The sequence below is a fragment of the Moschus berezovskii genome, chromosome 7 (genome assembly GCF_049115385.1).
Source record: "Moschus berezovskii isolate FMDL1 chromosome 7, NW_MosBer_1.0, whole genome shotgun sequence".
Classification (NCBI taxonomy): domain Eukaryota; kingdom Metazoa; phylum Chordata; class Mammalia; order Artiodactyla; family Moschidae; genus Moschus; species Moschus berezovskii.
The window spans coordinates 49,619,580-49,634,312 of record NC_142466.1 but is presented as its reverse complement, the minus strand read 5'-3'; the positions used below and the strand labels follow the sequence as shown (position 1 = coordinate 49,634,312).

Here is a 14,733-nt window from a genome sequence, read left to right as displayed (position 1 = left end):
TCTTCATTCTGTATTATTTTACTTGTCAGTCCCTGGAGGACCTCAGAGTCTAGAAAGAGAAGCAATAGCTTCATTAACCCTACATCTACTACACTGACACATGGATAGTGAACAATACATTCATCAATAAGTTCTTCTTAATTGAGGTAATATTCATATAACATGGGCTTCCCTGGTAGCTTAGATGGTAAAGAATCTGCCTGCAATGCAGGAGACCTGGGTTCAATCCCTGGGTCAGGAAGATCCCCTGGAGAAGAAAATGGCAACCCACTGCAGTATTCTTGCCTGGAAAATTCCATGACCAGAGGAGCCTGGTGGGCTACAGTCCATGGCATTGCAAAGAGTTGGATGTGACTGATCAACTAACACTTTCACTTTTCTTTCACACAACATAAAATGCACCATTTTAACCATTTTTAAGTGTATAATGCAGGGATATTTATTACATTCACAGCGCTGTGCAGGAATCATCACTTCCTTGTTTCATAAAATTTTTATCACCTCCAAAGTAAACCTTATACTCATTTAGTAGTCACTTCCTACTCTCCCCTGTCCCCTAGCCCTGGAAACCAAGAATCTGCTTTCTGTAGAGTCTCCTGTCTTGGAAAGTTCAAATAAATGGAATGACATAGTATGTGGCCTCTTGTGTTTGGCCTCTTTAATTTAGCATGTTTTCAAGGTTTATCCATGTGATAATATGTATCAGCACTTCATCGTTATGGTTAAATAATATTCCATTGTGTGGATATATTGCATTTTCTTTATCCATTCATCTGTTGATAGACATTTGAATTGCTTCTACCTTTTGACTATTCTGAATAGTGTTACTACAAACTTTCATGTACAAGTTTCTGTTTGAATACCTGCTTTCAGTTCTTTCAGCTATTTGCTTAGGGATGTAATTGCTGGATGAATTATCTATGATATGATATGATAACTGCTGATTGAAGAGTGACCAGTGTTTTCCACAGAGGTTGCACCATTTTACATTCCCACCAGCAATGTATGAGAGTTCCAGTTGTTTTTCCACACCCTCATTTTCTGTTTTGATTGTTGCATTTTTATTATTTTCTGTTATTTACAATTTTTTAACTATTATCATAGCCATCCTGGTCGGTGTGAAGTGGTATCTCATTGTGACTTTGATTTTCATTTCCCTAATGGCTAATGATATTGAACATCTTTTCATTTTCTCCTTGGTCAGTTATATATCTTCTTTGGAGAAACATGTATTCAGTTCCTCTGGATACTTTTTGATTGGGTTGTTTGTCTGTTGTTGAGTTGTAAGAGTTCTTTATTTATTCAGGATACTAGACCTTTATCAGATATATGATTTGCAGGTATTTTCTCTTGTTCTTCAACCATTTTTTACTTTCTTGAGGTGCCTTTGAAGTGCAAAGTTGTAAGTTTTGACGAGTTTCAGTTTGTCTCTTTCTTGGTTTTGTTTCTTGTGCTTTTCATATCATTTCTAAAAACCACTGCCAAGTTCAAAGTCACAAGAAATTTAGCCCTATGTTATTTTTCCATACAGTTCTTTTGCATTCTGAAATTCTATAATTCCAAATATTATTGACCACCTACTAGATGCAAAGAACTTTGGAATTTCAGGGGAAACTAGATATTACAGACCCAAATATCAGAATGGACTTTACTTAAAGGCATTATTTTAGTGTTAGGATTGGGTCCTAAAATTTAAGCTTCGGAAGTGCCAAGATGGAATTCAGTTTTAAGTAGACTAACGTATTTAGAATAAGTCTTTAAATACATATTCAAAAGAAACTTAAATGACCTCTAATTAAAATACTTAAAGTGAAATTGCAAGTACATAAAGGTTGTTAATATGCTTTTAGAAAAGTTGTGGGGAAAATATGATGAATACCAAGCAGTACCTGGATTAAAGAACACGCCAGTTGTGAACTGAGCACAGGGAAAGCCATACTAGATAAGAGGAAAAGGAAAACTTAATTTTAGTTGAATCCAAAGAAATATAAGCTGAAGACTTGTCCTATACATAGTAAATGCTCAGTAAAGAATTTGTTGGATGTAAAATGAAGTTTCTAGAACAAATGAACACCCTGCCCAGAGTAAGTGCCCAATAATATGTTTGTTGAATACAGAATTAAACTCCAGGGGGAGAAAAGGTGAATTTGATGGAAATGGCAACCCACTCCAGTGTTCTTGCCTGGAGAATCCCAGGGATGGGGGAGCCTGGTGGGCTTCCCTCTATGGGGTCACACAGAGTCGGACACGACTGAAGTGACTTAGCAGGTAGCAGGTAGCACATAATTGTTACTTCATTAAGAAATGGAATTTCAACATAGATTATTAAGGAAGCAGTAACGACATTTCAGAGAGGAGGATTTCTAAAAAGAAACAAAGGGAAGAGGGAAGGAAACTTACAAGCCTACAGGCACAGTATAACGGCAAAAAGTATTCAGTAAAAAATGGTTTTTCACATCACAGAGATATAGCAATGTACTATAGGTAAAGGACGGAGAAGGCAATGGCAAACCACTCCAGTACTCTTGCCTAGAAAATGTCATGTACAGAGTAGCCTGGTGGGCTACAGTCCATGGGGTCGCTACTAGTTGGACACGACTGAACGACTTCACTTTCACTTTTCACTTTCACACATTGGAGAAGGAAATGGCAACCCACTCCAGTGTTCTTGCCTGGAGAATCCCAGGGATGGCGGAGCCTGGTGGGCTGCCGTCTATGGGGTCGCACAGAGTCGGACACGACTGAAATGACTTAGCAGTATAGGTAAAGGAAAACCCAGCAATTATGTGCCAATAGTCTAGTATTAAGGGCTTCCATGGTGGTTCAGACAGTAAAGAATCTGCCTGCAATGCAGGAGACACAGGTTTGATCCCTGGGTTGGGAAGAAGATCCCCAGGAGAAGGGAATGGCTACTCACCCCAGTATTCTTGCCTAGAGAATTCCGCCGACAGAGGAGACTGGCAGGCTGCAGTCCATGGGGACGCAAAGAGTCGGACACAATTGAATGACTGACACACCCACACAATCTTATTTAAATAAGTCAGCTTAGAGTAAACATACCTTTTCTCTCTTGCCCTCTCCTTCCCTCCTCTCTGTAAAGTTTTTCTAGCTCCCTTTTGTATTCTAAAGAATCTTTTAGAAATAGTAAGTCAAGAAGACAAAGATTGTAAGCAAGGATGCCGATGGACGTGGGAGTGATATTGTTCATTACTAATAGAGCTGACAGTAGTTGTTACACACTATGCTTTTCTATTTGTTTAATAAAGGCAGAGAGGTCAAACAGAAGCCCTTAAAAATGTTCTCTATCATGATTGTCACGGTGGATTCAATACTGTAGAGGTTTGTCAAAACTCACTGAGTTTTACACTTAAGTATAAGTTACATCTTCATAAAGCTGACAAGAAGGAAATGTAAATGTCAGCCTTAAGTAGGTTAATTGTAGTTCATGGAGAAGTGGGCTACAGACTTCAAGCTGGAGAGAGAGATTTACCAAGCTTGGAGGTCCTGCAAGATAGCTTTCACTGTGAAAAACGAGGGGACAGAGAGATCTATTAACAAGGATGTTGTGGAATTTAAGTAGATTGTGCAGTCTCATCCTGGAAACAGAGTCCTATGTCTTAGAGCAAAAATGAGCTTAATAGCAACAACCGGAATGCAAGAGATTTTGAAAATTATGAATGTGGGATCAAGGTGGTTTATGACAGAAATTATTCTTAGCTTTTAATGACAATAGGATGGCTGCTACCAAAACATTAAAACCCCAGAAACTAACAAGTGCTAGTAAAGATGTGGAGAAGTTAGAAAACTAGTGTACTGCTGGTGGGAATGTAAAATGGTGTCCAAAGAAAAGCAGACTCTTATGGAAAACAGTATTGTGGTTCCTAAAAAAATATTTGTCAATAGAATCAGCATACGATCCAGCAATTTCACCACTAGGTATATATCCACAAGAATTGAAAGCAGGAACTAAAACAGATATTTGTAGACTCATGTTCATAGAATTGTTTGGAAGCCTAAGAGCGGAAGCAACCTGAGTATCCATCAGTGGATGAACAAATAAACAGCATGTGGTATGCACATGATGGACTATTATCCAGCTTTGAGAGAGAAGGTAATCCTGTTAAATACTTCAACAAGGATGAATCTTGAGGACACCATGCTAAGTGAAATATGCTTTTCACAGAAAGACAAATACTGTGTGTGTGATTCCACCTAAGAAGAGTAGTCCAGTTCATAAGGACCAAAAGTAGAAGGGTGGTTGCCTGGGCCCAGGGGTCAGGGGTGCGGTGGGGTGGCAGTGGGGAAGGGGAGAACCAAACCTGTAGGCAAAAGGTTGGGAGAGACTTCCATTTTCTCAAAGGAGGGAGAATTCAAGCAGACACTCGCATGGAATTGTAGCCTCGATGTTTCACTGTCTCCTATGTTCCTCCAACAGCAAAACGAGGGTCTTCATAATCTGAAGACCCCCTGACAATTGGAGGTGATGTTCAGTGTGGCGTTTAGAAGAGAAGGAATAAAATAATGGCAACAAGAGGAAAGAGACAACAGCGAAAATGACTGAGAAGGGAATCAAATTTGCAAAAGTAAAATTAGAAACCATTTCCTGAGTGGGAGAAGGAAATGAGAATTCAGAATTTGTAAAAAGACAAGGGTGACAAAGCAGCTGAGCAAGAAAGGAAGACATTCTAGAGAAAAGTGCTGGGGCCTAGGGGGTTCCAGCTAAGGAACTGAGCTGTTGGCTGGTTAAGTTTTGGTTCAAAGATCAAAAAGCACCCTTTTTTCTATAGGTTGCAAATATTTATTGCCTGAGTGGTAGTTGTGATGAAACACCTTGAAAATTACAATATTTGTATGCAGATATTTTATAAGTAGAAATCTTCTGATAAAAATAAAAAAGCAGAAAGTCACTATTCAGTCATGTATTTGGGGATTCTTTTTAATAAAAAATTCTTACTTATTTTGTGTCAAGAAGAACACCAGGGAATAAAATTATTTTGAAAAGAGGCTACAATTCATACCCCCCCCAATTGGGCAATAAGTAATTGTATATGAATAAACTTTCATATCTAGTTGTTTGAGTAAGTACTTAAGCCTTTCTTAAAATGATTATTCAGGGGAAATTATTCAGTTGGGATTATCCTTACTTTTTATAACATTTTTCTTTCCTGGTATGTGGCTTTTAGCCAGTCCTCTGATTCTTAGAATGCTCCAAAAAAACATGAATTAAGGAAAAGGAAAGAAATTCAAATAAGTCAATGGGGCTGCTTGGCAGTAGTGAACATGAAACATGTGATTATAAAGAGGATGAAATGAACTAAAATCACGGCAACTGCTTTTTCCCAATAGTACTTGCTATTTCTATACTCCATTTCCATGGAAGAAGGAAAACTGAAATAGTATAATAAAAATAGCTAATATTCATCAAACTAAGCATGTGATGTCCCAGGGCCAGTTCTAAGTGTTTTTATATATTAACTCATGATCTTCACAATAACCCTGTAAGGAAGTCCATTGTTCAATTTTCAGGAATCTTGTGAGCCTGTTCACAGCTCGAAATCAACCATGTGGAATTATTTATACCTTAGAAATTGACATATATTACAAATCAGCTCTTTAGAGGGGAGGGTGAGTATTTAAACATTTTCTAGAATACCACTGTCATTGTCTGTCTTTCACAGCTAGGAAAACTGGGTTCAAAAAAGTTAGGTAAACTTTCCATGGTGATGCAACTAGTAGTTGGTAGAGTTAAAAATGCATGCCAGGTAGCACCACTTGGAAGCCCAGGCTTTTAACCATCATAGCAAAGTGCTTATGATGGGACTAAAATGTACCAGCTAGATTTACAAAACCTAGGACTCGAATTAGGGATCTTCTATGATCCTCTGTTTAACCATCTGAGTCTCAAGACATTTTCTAATAGAGATGTTACAATCTAAAAATGTTTCACATTTATCTTGGCTGTATCCTAAAGGAAATAGATTATGTGAAAATGCAAAGTGTCCCTTGATTAGCCCCTTCCTTCCTTCCTTCTTCCTTCCAAAGTTTATGTCTTTGCCGTTGGAGTGGATTATTTGCTGACCTTTTAGGACTTCTGGCAGCACTTGAGGAAGAGCACAGTGAATTTTCCCACTATTGCTTCTGCACTGCTCTCCTCATTATCAGAGAAAGCAGAACAGCTGTGCTGACAGTGGGTATCATCATCAGCATTAATAAATATTTATTGAGCATGCCCTTTGTGCTGAGCTCTGAGAGGTAGAAGATATGGTCCTTGAGCTTGTCCAACAAGTGGCTCAAGTCACAGGTAGAAATTGTTAAAAAGAAAGAAGAGAGTAGCCACAATTGGTGGGTCGAGTGGAGAAGCCTTTTGGCTAGAGGTTGGGGGGAGGGCAGGTGGGAGGGAGGGGGTAGGACCAGTAGGGAATGGGATAGCACCTGGTCTAAAGGAGGCATTAAAGGGAACGTGGGTTTTATAAGCAGGGAGAATGGTTTGAAGGAAGGCACTGGGAAAATTACATGTGTATGTGGAAGAGTAAATGGTACCTTTTGGCCTAAGGGAAAGTTCTATAATAGTAGATGAGGCTGGAAAGTATGGATTTCTGTTTAAGGAAGGGCCTTTGAGGTTGACGGAGAAGCCCAGCCTTCACTTTTTGAACCAAGGTTCTTGAGATGGGTAAAGTGGTGCCATGAATCAGATTAAAGTTAGCCAGGTGTGAAGGATGGACTGGTGGAGAGAATTACTAGAAACAGATAATAGTAAAACAAAAATCTGTTACAAAAGGTTTTCCAACAAGGAAGATTTTTATGGAATAATTAGAATTGTAAGCAAGATACAGTTAGAATTACAGATGGTGATTTGTTGTTGTTCAGTCACTAAGTCATGTCCGATTCTTTGTGACCCCATGGACTACAGCATGCCAGACTCCTCTGTCCTCCGCTATTTCCAGGAGTTTACTCAAATTCATGTCCATTGAATCAGTGATGCTATCCAACCATCTCATCCTCTGCCAACCTCCTTCTCCTTTTGCCTTCAGTCTCTCCCAGCAGCAGGGTCTTTTCTAGTGGGTCAGCTCTTCACATCAGGTGGCCAAAGGATTGGAGCTTCAGCATCAATCCTTCGAATGAATATTCAGGTTGATGTCCTTTAGGATTGACTGTTTTGATCACCTTGCAGTTCAAGGGACTCTCAAGAGTCTTCTCCAGCACCACAATTTGAAAAAGTAAATTCTTCAGTGCTCAACCTTCTTTATGATCCAATTCTCACATCCCTACATGACTACTGGAAAAATCATAGCTTTGACTATATGGACCTTTGCCAACAAAGTGATGTCTCTGCTTTTTAATACACTGTCTAGGTTTGTCATAGCTTTCCTTCCATAAGAAAGACTAGGAAGAATGACAACTAAATTCTAAGAAATTGGATCTAGCCAGTGGAATTATTGCTGTTTTCTTTTTATTTAATCAAATTTTTAAAAAGTGGACATAGTTTATCATTACAGAAAAAATGCACTAAATTTTAAAAAAATTGAAAGAAAAAGAGGTGCTGAGGTGGGTATTAATTTTAGATAAAATGATGACTTATACTTTACACCTTTAGTAAGAGAAAGGAAAATAACTCCTATGGTTTTGGGGCAGCTGGAGGTATGGGATTGAAGTTTTGGGGAGAAGTCAATACTTGATACTCTATTTTGTGAGCCATAGATACTTCTGGCTGCTTGTGTAGCAACAGCTACATTTCCACCGTGACTCTTAACTGAGAACCATGGTTTCAGATTTTACAAGAACAGCCTGGTTTCCGAGCTCTGTTTCTTCTGCCTCATCCCTTGGTTCCCCCAGTTTAGGGGTAAGAGTGACTTCTTACCATTGCTACTCTCAGTCCCTCACTTGACTTCTCAGCTCTTCCGTTACCTGTGTACCAATTTTCCTGAATTAAATTCCTCTGCTTTCCTAGTTGGACCCTGACTGATACAATTCACTTGTCTACCTAAGCATGTGTATGTTGGGTCATGATATTTAATACATTTCATACTGAGAGTAGTTGTTAAAACAGTTGGAAAGCCACGGTCTAGGAAAATAAATCTGAAAGCATGCCGTGTATAGTGCTGGGCTTATTTCTTCCGTTGGGTTTTGATGGCTATTACTGACCTGAAGAATATGAACTTGGAGACTTTTTTTTTTCTCTTAAAAAGAGAAAAAATCTTGTATAGTAGAAGGCATCCTGACTGGGAGTGAGGAGACCAAGAATCTAATCTCTGTAGGTGTCCAGGAGCAGGCCATTCAATCATTGGTTCTAGTGTATTGTGCTGACTTTGTGCATGGAGGCAGTTTCTGAGATTGGTGTGTATTTTTTAAACCAGGGACTACTGTAAGAAGTTTCAGTGTGAGCATGTTGACACCGAACATTGGTGTATAGTTTATGACAGTTCATGTGACTAGTGATGTTAGCATTTGAAGGCTGTTTGAAAGAATAAAAGTGAAAGTTGTTCAGTCGTATCTGACTACTCTTTGTGAACCCCGTGGACTATACAGTCCATGGAATTCTCCAGGCCAGAATATGGAATGGGTAGCCTTTCCCCTTCTTCAGAGGATCTTCCCAACCCAGGGATTGAACCCAGGTCTCCCACATTGCAGGCGGATTCTTTACAAGCTGAGCCACAAGGGAAGCCCAAGAATTCTGGAATGGGTAGCCTATCCCTTCTCCAGTGAATCTTCCTGATCCAGGAATTGAACTGGGGTCTCCTGCATTGCAGGTGGATTCTTTGCCAGATGAGCTATCAGGGAAGCCCACTTTCAATATACTAACATTAAAAGAAACGAGAAACAGAAAGAGCAGAGAATACATCACCAAATTGGGTGTTTGACCAACATTCAGACTTAAACAGCGCTGGGAAGTCCCATGTCACAGCACATCTGGAGTCCCCATTGGGAAAGGGTCCCAAGCAGCACGTCTAAAGAATAGTCATTATTTATTAAATGATTAATGTTAATATTTAATTAATTAGTTAATATTAAATAACAATTACTAATGATTATCTAGACTATTAAATTATGTTTTCACTATCTACTTTCCTCAATCAATGAGTAATTACTATGTTAGCATGAGAAATAATAGCTCAGCATTCTTAAGCTCTCAGGAAAATAATCAGCATTGATAGGGGCCATAGACCTGCAGAATATCAGGTAATGGTAGTTACAGTTATTAATGTTGGTAAATAAATCACAGCATAAAATGAAGTATCACTTAAAGACAAAAGTCCCCAATAGGTGGATCTATTTTTCAAGCAGTTCGACAAAATATAGGTAGAATGTGAAATGTCAATGTCTTTAAGAGCCGGACACATTCCCCAAACCCTAAGTATTAAACAAACAAAAAAATGTTATATATTATGATGTTCTTTTTATCAGCAGATCCCTTATTTTCTCCCCTATTTATTTAAGGAAATAAATAAGGAAAGTGTATTTAAGGATTGTCTATTATCAAAAGGCCACTAATAGTCAGCAAAATAGTAAAATTCCAGCAGACATTACAATGTCCCTGATAAGATAAGCAATTGAATATGCACAATCCCAGACAATGTGCGCATTGCCTTTATACCCAGCACTCATTGAAGTCATTGACTGTTCAGTTGACTTTATCTGAAGGGAAGATCAAAGCTTCCTGCCCAGCATTAAACCTTGCCCCATGTAGAATCCAGATGCTCACAACCCCTTCCCCAAACTTTTTATACTTGTTTTATATATTCATCACTTTCTAGCTGATAAAACCATTGAAAACTAAAATAAAACCATATTGTTGTGGGATCTATTTTATCTCTACATGTGGAGAGACCAACTTTTTTTTCTTTCTCCCCCAAAGCAGATTATTTATCTCAAGTTCTTTAAAGAGTCATCTAAGGTAATTTTAGTGGTGATTTCTGTTTTTATATGTTCCTGGCTTATTTTCTACTCTTCTCTTGAATTTATATAGAACTTCAAGTATAGAAAAGTGACTGAAATAAGACAACAGCAGATTGTGCTTTTGTGTACTGAACTTGAAGTAAGAATCTGGTGGGTGACGTAATTCAAGTCAAGCAGGAAAACGGTTGCACACAAATAAAAAGGCAGTCAATGGCAACTGAAGGGATAAGTCCTGTAGCAGCTGAAGGTGGTCTAAGAGTAAAAGACTGAAATAAAATCTAATAAAACAGTATATGAGGTGGATACAGCATATTCTGCTACATCTCACTTGTTGGCGGGGCTACAAGATGAGATACAGTGTCACCTTGGTACAGAAGCACATTATCATTCAGAGAAACACAGGACCCATCAAAGGGCACTGAGGACAGGGGCCTGCCAAGCAACAGTTAAAATCTTTGAACAATTTGTGGCAATGACAAATTTCAGATCCTGAATCTATGTTCTGATTCTTAATGTACAACTGCTCAATGTGTCAGATGTGTCAGAGCCTCAAAAACATGTAGAGGATGACATTTGTAAAATCCTGTCTTGTCTAGTCAATTTTATAAGATGGAGTATTATTGAAAAGATCCTTCAGGATGAAATTATTCTGCCTTTGGGCAGTTAGGATGCATTTGAACTTTCTAGAGAAATTTTTTGAGTTCTATTAAGTAGAACTTTTCTTAAGGGTAGACATGTTTGGACATATGAAATGTGCATACCTATTTTATAAAAGTTATGAAAAAAGATTAATTTATCCAATAAGTATTCTAGATCACTGATGCTGCTGGTACCTGTATATCAGTAATCCCTACCCACTTTGGGAAAGATCCCTTTGAGGAGCTGATGAAATGTTTGGACTCCTTCCACAGAAAATACACATTAACGTGAACACAGAATTTTGAGCACAGATTCAAGGGATTCTCAAATGTTCTGAAGATCATTTAGATTCCACCTTTCCCCTACCCCATAATGGGTTAGAGACCTGTATTGATGACAAATTACTGGGCAATTTTTACATGAACAGTGCAGATCAGTCTGAGTCTGGAGTTTTACCAAGCTGGCTTAAAAATTCTGACTTCATTCTTTAGTCATCTCCAAGTTGTCTGATCACATTCCTCTTGCTGTTAAAAAAAGGGGCGGGGGGAAGAATAGATAGAGCATTATTTATGTATATGTATTCATAATACATGTATTCAGTATTAATGTATCAAGTGCATTATAAAACACAAAATAGAAGCTATAACAGTGTGAGATTGAGATAATAAAAAATTTTTAAGTCAAAGTCGCTCAGTCGTGTCCAACTCTTTGCGACCCCATGGACTATACAGTCCATGGAATTCTCCAGGCAAGAATACTGGAGTGGGTAGCCTTTTCCTTCTCCAGGGGATCTTCCTAGCCCAGAGATCAAATCCAGGCCTCCCACTTTGCAGGTGGGTTCTTCACCAGCTGAACCATAAGGGGAGACCGGCTTGCTAATCATGAGTCTACCATTGAATCGCTTGTTAACATCTCAAGGCAAAATATATGCTTGGGTCAGAATTCATCATTATTGATGATTTAAAAAAAAAAAGTGATGGCTAACCTATATTTAAGTTCCAAGTAGTCTTGGATAACTGTGAATGCTTTAACCTATTTCTTACCAGATCTAACTGGACTGTGTTGTTCTCACTTCCCAGTGTGGCTGGCAAAGAACCCTCAGAGGTTAAAGTGGCAGATTTGATCCTAACTTTCACCTGTCCTTGCATTATCAGATTCATCTCACTCTTCAATTTCTTTGAAGGAATCTTTTCTTTAAAAAAAATTATTTATTTTTAGCTGTACTGTGTCTCTGTTGCTGCGCAAGCTTTTCTCTAGTTGCCATGGGTGGGGGCTACTCTTCGTGGTGATGAGCAGGCTCTCACTGCGGTGGCTTCTGTCCTTACAAAGGAAGGGTTCTGGGGCATGCTGGCTTCAGCAGTTGCAGCTCATGGACTCTGGAGTGCAAGCTCAGTAGTTGTGGCATGTGGACATAGTTGTTCTGTGGTATGTGGAATCTTCCTGGACCAGGAATACAGGCATTGACAGGTGGACTCCCAACCACTGGACCACCGGGGAAGACCTGAAGGAATCTTTTAAAGCCACTTGTTTTTCAAAGTGATTGGTTAAAACCAGATAACATAATCTGTGCGTGCTAAGTTGCTTCAGTCGTGTCTGACTCTTTGTGACCCTGTGGACTACAGCCTGCCAGGCTCCTCTGCACATGGGGATCCTTCAGGCAAGAATACTGGAGTGGGTTGCCATGCCTTCCTCCAGGGGATCTTCCCAACCCAGGGACTGAATCCGTATCTCTTATGTATCCTGTACTGGCAGCTGAGTTCTTTGCCACTAGTGCCAGCCACCAGCATAATCTGTGGAAATGATTAACTTCAGGCAATGTCAAGTTCTCAAAAGTGAAAGGCCCAGAGGGAACACCGCTGTTACCCTCTGCCTTGTGGGCCCTGCTCTTCTGTTAAGGTCTTCAGATACATTATTTGACTGGTATGTGACTGGTTTACTAGGAACCATGTAAATTTGCCAGGGTAAATGAGTAATAATCTTTACAAAGCTCTTTTTACTTTTTCTCTTTTGGTCTTTACATGTTTTTAATCATTAAAGGAAAAAGAAATAAAATTTCTAATGTTCTTCCCAGATTGCTCATTCCACTTTGGAGAAGCCTATCTTAGGCAAATTACTTATTGCCTCTCAGTTTCTTTATCTGTAAAATGGGGATAATATCACATATCTCATAGGGTTGAATGGATTAAATGGCATACATAAAGGTCTCTGCACAGACACCAGCATATGTTTTAAAGGAGAAATAAAAGGGAGCTGCTATTATGCTTATTACTACTCTATTACACAACTGTCATGTATGTACTCATGTTATTCCTAGCCTAATTTTAAAATGAAACCAAACCTCCTCTCAATGCTGATTATGTGATAGCAAAAGCTGTAGCTTCTCCTCACCTCCACCTACTCCCACCACCCAAAGCAAAACAAACTCTAAAGCACATCAGCCTTTTCAGCTTGGAAAAATAACATATTCTGAACACTTAATAATCTTGTTCAATAACTAAGACCTGCTAAATTATCTTTGTCAGGTAATTTTAATATATATCTCTTATCCTTTCATTCAACAGAAAAATTTTAAACAACATACAATGTCCTAGGCATCCGACTAATTGTTGCAGTTTCAAAGATGAATGGAACTTGCTCTGCACCCTCCAGGCACTAACCATCTACTGGAGGATACCAAACAAATAATTGCATCAAAGTGATAAGTGCTATCATGGTACAGACCTGTTGCTATGGGAGCAGAGGAGGACAAGCAGTGTCCTTTGCCTGGGGAGGGCAGAGAGGGCAAGGAGGACCCTTGGAAGGTAGCTGTAGCCTGGGCCGTAGCTGAGCTTTGGAGGATGTGCTTGGGGAAACTGCATTTCATTGAGAGTGAACTAATATATCCAGTCTGGCCCCTTAGTTACCAGGAGGTCAACCAGGCTTCCTGAACTCACATATTTTCCGGAGGTCAAGAAGGCTAGTAGAGATCTGTCCTTGCACAGCTGTGGCTGACATGCTAAGAGGTCTGAAATTCATCACAGAATGGATTGGGAATAGACACAGGCTTTTGAGCTAGAGAATGGTATGATCACAAAGAGAAGTGGGGTGGTATTTTGGAGGACTGGCTGTGGATAATCTAAATTTATTGACTGTTGATTAGAAAAAAGAGAAGTGTTTATTTCCGAAATAAATCCACTTGCTGATTCTGAACTCTTCACTAAATTAAATGTCGTCTGATTCACTTTGTCAAAGTTTAGTTTCCATTACTGGAGATGAAGTCCTTGTTCCCTAAATGGTCTTACTTGCTCCTGTTTGAAGCTAGACCACATTTCAGCCAGCATGAATAGTTTGCTGGATGAAACTTGAAGCTTCCTGACTTTGTGCATATATATATAGAGAGAGAGGGTGTTGTGGCTAGATGTCAATTTTCAAACCCAGTGTTTACTCTATGCAGGATATCAACCATGGCCGACTTACATAATAAGTGAATGTAGCCATACAGACATGAAAAAAATGACATCTCTTCCTCTATGTCAAACTAGAAAGAGAAAAGCAAGTTCAGAGAAGACATTATGACTCATCAAAGTCCAAAAGGAAAAGCTTCGTGTGAACCTAGCATCCTGTGCAGCCTCCTGGAGTCCTTCTAGCTGCCAACCCTATTTGCTTTTGTGTGATTTTCTGCAAAACAAAATAATCCCATCATTTTCCTCCTTAATATCAGTTGTTAAATTTTGCCTTCCTTTGGAGATGAAATTCACGCTATATGTTCTACAATCTTCTTTTCATGCTGAGTGAAAGGTGCTGCCTTTTCATTTCTCCTGAGTGTAGGCCTTATTTTATAAAATTCCTATTTGCTGCAGTGCAAGCTACAAACAAGACAATTCTTCAGAATAAAGACTTGAAGGGAGACGGTGGTGCTTTCTTAGACCAATGTGAAGGGAAAGGGAGATGCAATATCTATATTTAATCTCTGCTCCCAGTGATAGATTTTATTTTTCCACCCCCATCATTGTGCATATAATGCATAGATACCAATCCCTCCAAGTACTGCATCAAAATTTTACATGAACTGAAGAATATACACATGTAACAAAAGGAGTGTTGTTTTCTTCTTTACTTTCCATCTGACAAAACACCAGAAGGAATGACCAGTCTCTTCCACTAGTATCTCACTAAGATGATTGTTCTCTCTTTGAAATTTGGGATAGCGGGTGAAAATGG

General features: G+C 39.0%; 1 long non-coding RNA gene across 4 annotated transcripts in view; it reads right to left on the bottom strand.

The window, feature by feature from the left end:
- LOC129557620 (uncharacterized) overlaps positions 1-14,733 on the bottom strand; it is a 114,061-nt gene that overhangs the window by 95,832 nt on the left and 3,496 nt on the right. Inside the window, exon 1 of one of the 4 annotated variants that reach the window (XR_016037830.1) lies at positions 4,320-4,714. The exons of the other annotated variants lie outside the window; for them this stretch is intronic. This is a non-coding gene — a long non-coding RNA (uncharacterized LOC129557620). Of the gene's footprint in view, positions 1-4,319; positions 4,715-14,733 lie in introns of those variants that run through there. 4 annotated transcript variants of the gene reach the window in all.